The sequence below is a fragment of the Glycine soja genome, chromosome 15 (assembly GCF_004193775.1).
Source record: "Glycine soja cultivar W05 chromosome 15, ASM419377v2, whole genome shotgun sequence".
Classification (NCBI taxonomy): domain Eukaryota; kingdom Viridiplantae; phylum Streptophyta; class Magnoliopsida; order Fabales; family Fabaceae; genus Glycine; species Glycine soja.
Window position 1 is genome coordinate 13,147,064 of NC_041016.1, and position 5,079 is coordinate 13,152,142.

At 32.4% G+C, this 5,079-nt stretch overlaps 1 long non-coding RNA gene across 1 annotated transcript; it reads right to left on the reverse strand.

Moving 5' to 3' along the window:
* Positions 1–2,551: 2,551 nt before the first annotated feature.
* LOC114386578 lies at positions 2,552–3,510 on the reverse strand. The gene is made up of 3 exons (XR_003661115.1): positions 3,374–3,510; positions 2,906–2,975; positions 2,552–2,813 (listed from the first exon to the last, which is right to left on the reverse strand). It is a non-coding gene; the product is annotated as an uncharacterized LOC114386578 (long non-coding RNA).
* Positions 3,511–5,079: the final 1,569 nt, after the last annotated feature.

Genomic DNA, 5,079 nt, shown 5'->3' on the forward strand with positions numbered 1-5,079 from the left:
TGATTGAATAATATCTAATAATAAACTTGATTAGAACTAAATATTAAAAAGATTTTCAAACCGATTTACACTTTAAAAGCAACAAAAATAACTTGCTGAAAACTAGAAATTAAAATATGGAGTATGTTAGAAATTTAGCTTTTACAAACTAGTATTGAGAAGTATCTCAGATTTGGTATATTCCTTAGTGCTATATTTATATTCAAGTTCAAGAAAAGATTTCTTTGTTCCAAACATATTTTGTAGTTTGAAGAATATTACAAAAGGTCAACTCTCACATTACTCGGAATAGCTTTGCCTTAAATGTTTATATATTATTTATTTTGTGATATAACTTTCAAAGTGACTAATAAGAAAGGAAAGTTTTATGCCTATAAGCTTGAGCCACGTGAGTTTGTCTTTGTTATTTTGAAATTCAAGAGCGTAATCGGATATTCTTGTTTTTTTTTTTTTTTAATGTGACACATTTTGATTTGGCATTGTCCTTGCCAGTTTTGTAGCCTCTTCACAACGCTCATACACGTCTCAAAAATACATTGTTTGTGATCTACAGTATCACTTCCAACACACACTTAAATAGATAAAGGCAAAATTTGTCAAGAGTCACAATTTATCCCCCTTCTAGTGACTCTCAGGTCCACTTCACCATTTTCCACTTTTGCTGAGCAGAAGCAACAAATAGTGCGTGACAAGTAAGGTTGCACTATGTTGATGTTAATGTGTGTAAGTGTGTTGCTTTTGGATATATAGTGTTAGTCATATTCTTCTTTGTCTTTCCAAGGTTAAACGGTTCTGTATAGAGACATGGTTTTGGGTGGAACACTTACACCTTAGTTTCCTAGATAGCGTGTTTAGTCTTAGCTCTTTCAGTAAAAACATAGTAGGGTTCAATACAATGTTAGTCTATGACTCTATTCCATTGGGAGCCTATTGATACAAGGGTTTTAATTTTCATTTCGGTATAATTGTATTCCTTGCTAGGCGATATGTTTGGCAGTTCCTGGGCTTTACAATATATAGCCGTATTTGTTTTTTTTTTTAAAAAAAAATATATATATATATATATATATATATATATATATATATATATATATATATATATATATATAATCATATATATATATTTTTAAAAACTCATATCACATTAAATTATGATTGTTCATATTTTATTATATAGTACAAATTCAATACTTACACTCTCACATAAAATATCTTTTACTCATAATATATATATATATATATATATATATATATATATATATATATAATTACTAGGTAGTATCTTTCTATAACATATGGTTTTAAGTTAACAAAAAGAAAATTCTTTCTTAAGAGAAAGAAGAGTGATGAAATCATAAATCATTTATGGATTCAAAAATTCAGGTGTAAAAAAATTAAAATTACTAGTCACTCTTAATTTTATCTTCTACGTAACTCATTAATTTATGTCATATTTCTTATCAATTTTTCATCCTCATTATTCCTTTTTAGTATATGTCTATTATTACATCCTATTTAAACATTTTATTATATTTATCATGAAATAGTTATAATAATTAAAAAAAATTAAAAAACTAATATATAATTTTAAATCTATTGTTAAAATCTAAAAGTGAAAACAAAAAGATAATATTACAAGAAAGATTATTACAGGCAGCCATAACACTAGAATGAATTTAGTTATTAAAAGATTAAAAAGATTATATTGATTTTATTTTTTTTATCCAAACCTCATAGTTTCTTATTATCTTTTCACTAACTCTTGTAATTTTAATTTTGAATGTGCTTCAAAAAATTTATAAAGTTCTTTCAAATCTTATAAATCTATAAAATTATTTCAAATCTTTTAAATTCTTATTATATAAATCCATTAAGATTTCACTACTACAAATCACATCAACTACATCGGTTAAAATGTAAGTTCTACGTCGGGCTAAGCACCGACGTTGCTTCAGGTGTCATTGTATTCCGATAACGATTACAACGGTCATACGATACCCATCTTAGTAATAAACAAAGACAACGTCATCTTCTTAAGTCGTCAACGTCGTCGTAACCGTGAAAGCAACGACGGGTATGGCCTAATGGCCGTCGTTGTCTTCAACAGTCCACGTCGTGCGCCTCGTTATAGCCAGCGTTGTATTTATGATATCAACGTCATCATCAACCTAAGCCCGTCGTGTTGTATTCGTGAGAACTACGTCGTGCGACAATGTCAGCCTGTCGTTGTTGGGCTCATGTTCAACGACAGGCTATATGACCCACCGTCGTTGACTTCGATGATGTCCATGTCGGGCTGACGATGAACGTCGTTGAATGCCGCCAATCAACATCAGGCGTTTGGTGACCGTCGTTGTTGGCGACGTCATCAGTCAACGATGGGTCTTTGGTTTGATCGTCGTTGTTTGAGTGTCCCTGCATACAAATTTGTGTTAAGCCGTTCGAAAAAACTCAAGTATATGCATAACAAACAATTACATGAAGCCTAAAATGGAGTTCCAGCAAAGCATGAAGCCTAAAATGGTTCTTGTACTCACCTTGGCATAACAAACAATTACATGAAGCCTCAAGTTTGCTTACAAAGTGTTTCCTTTCTCAATGGACTCGTTCATTTGGAGGAGTTTAGCAGCACAGAGTGCGGGTACAAAGTTATGAGCACTGATGTTGATTGAAACTCCATAGCAGAACTTAGCACAGATTTCAAATGCATCTGCCCCTCCAGGCATATCATGAAGCTCTAGAGGAACATTCTCAGAATCACTAGAATCTAAGCAAAGCCTTCGTAGAAGGCCACATTTTGGAAGAAGGGAAGACTGCAGTACACACAAATAGAATTATAGATGAACCAATATTAAATTTGTTATTTTCTTTTATGCACACATCACACTCAATCTAATTCTAATACCTTGTGTAGCAGATAAGTAGTGTCATAGATTTTTATCACAAGGTCAGATGGAATATCTGAAACAAGACTCCTGCATTTATGATGATAATATATGTTAGTTTATGAATACATATATATGCTTAAGTAATTATATATAGAGAGAGAGAACAACATTATGTGTTTTATATTAAACAACCCTTTTTTCAGGTGTGAATCAAAAGAGTTTCTAGTTGTTGCAAGATATTGGAGAGCATGCACACATGGATTATATCATGGTTCTGGTTCATGATTATGCAACACCCCAACATGATAGTAGCACCTTCTATTTCAAGAAAGCAAACTAAGAACTGGAGGAGAGGGTGAAGAAATCACTAAATATGAAGGTTGAAGACCGGGACATGAATTCACATGATATCATTCTTCATACTACTATGTATGAGAAAAACCCAGAAAATAAAGAACAGAAAGAAATATGCAAAAAATCCTTACCTCAACTTTCATATAACAATGGCCCTCACAACCTCATTGGTTTGCATATAACTATGCAAGAACTTCAATTTATAGATGTGGTGTCCTCATCTACAGATGAAATAAAGCAAGAAACAATAAATTCCAATTTTTGCCTTCATGCACTGAGAAAGAGTACACAGCACAATAACTGTATAGAGAAGTACTTGTGCTAGATGCCATGCATTGATGCAGAACAGTAAACTCTATAGAGAAGTACTTATGCTAGATGCCATGCATTGATGCAAATTTGTCTCTACCCTGGTGCCTTTGGAAGTTACTTCCAACTTCAAGCTGAACTAAGTAGGTCAAGCTAATAAATAAAATTAGATGGATGAAGAATACTCTAATTTAGTTACACCATATTTCAGATCCTTATGCCTACTGTGCCGGTTCCAGACATGTAACAACTAATAAGAAACTGAAGAACTTTAAAATTCGAATACCGATGACTTATAACGTTACACAACTCATCTGTATTGTTTTGTTCATATTTTGAGCAAGGGAAAACTATGTCAACAAGAGAAGAACAAGGAAACTGATAATGGAAAATGCTAATATCAATGTCCTCTTATTATAACATTAGTGTTACATAAGCCCTTGCACTTGCAGTTGTGCCAACAAAGTAGTTACCATTTGATTTTGATTAGAAGTGAAGTTTCTCCTGTTGTTGCTAACCTTAATAGTTATAGCTCATGCTTTTTCTAGAGCTTTGTCTCTCGGGTGATCACTTCATATAGGGAAAAAATGTAAAAATTCTTAAGGGGTTTCCTAGACTATCAATGATAGAAAACAACAAGATCTTGAAACCTATGGTTCTCACAAATAATCAATAAACAACAATAGATAATGATGTGTACCTTTCTCCATAGGAAGACTTCTCACCGATGCACTTTGATTTCCTTGAAAGAGGAGAGAAATAAGATTTCACTTCCTTAGGCCTTTCTTTTCTGCCTCTCTCCGTTCGTGATAGCTATGGGTGAGAGAAAACACTTTCTGGTCAGGAAGGAAACCTTATTTCACGTTAGTGGGTATTAAGCCCCTTTTATAACCACTACTCCCATCAAGTAGCAATTAACCCTAGAAACTTCTCCTATTAACCCCAATTATAATTTAGCTTTTAATCGTTAATTATTTACTTATTAGTCCCTACATAAGTCACATGTCTCTCACATGAGACATTAATTCTTACATTCTCCCACTTGGCTCATGTGACATTAATAAACATTATGGACTAAATAAATAAATAGATTAACTAACATAATGCGCATTAAAAATTGACTAAATTGTTCTATACACTGGGTACATCATAATTTCATGATTAAGAATAGGAACCAATTCGAGTCATGGCGGTTGTACATCATCTAATCGACATAGTCCCTCCCATGTACTACAAATTAGCCTTCTCCTTAATATGACCATAAGTTAGGAGTACATAATTGGTCCAATATAATGTCTTCTTTCAAGACAAAACCTGTTAACATTACTCTAACACAAACATGTATGCAAATATAGAGAACATGTAATCAGAAACATATCATAATTGAGCTCAGAGTGTCAGCAAAATTACATAAGGTAAATTACACTTAATGATCATCAATAACAATAATGCCCATACTTTCAACATTTTCTATAATGTCTTGGGCGGTAATCCCTTATTCAAAGGGTCAACTATCATAAGGTTTATG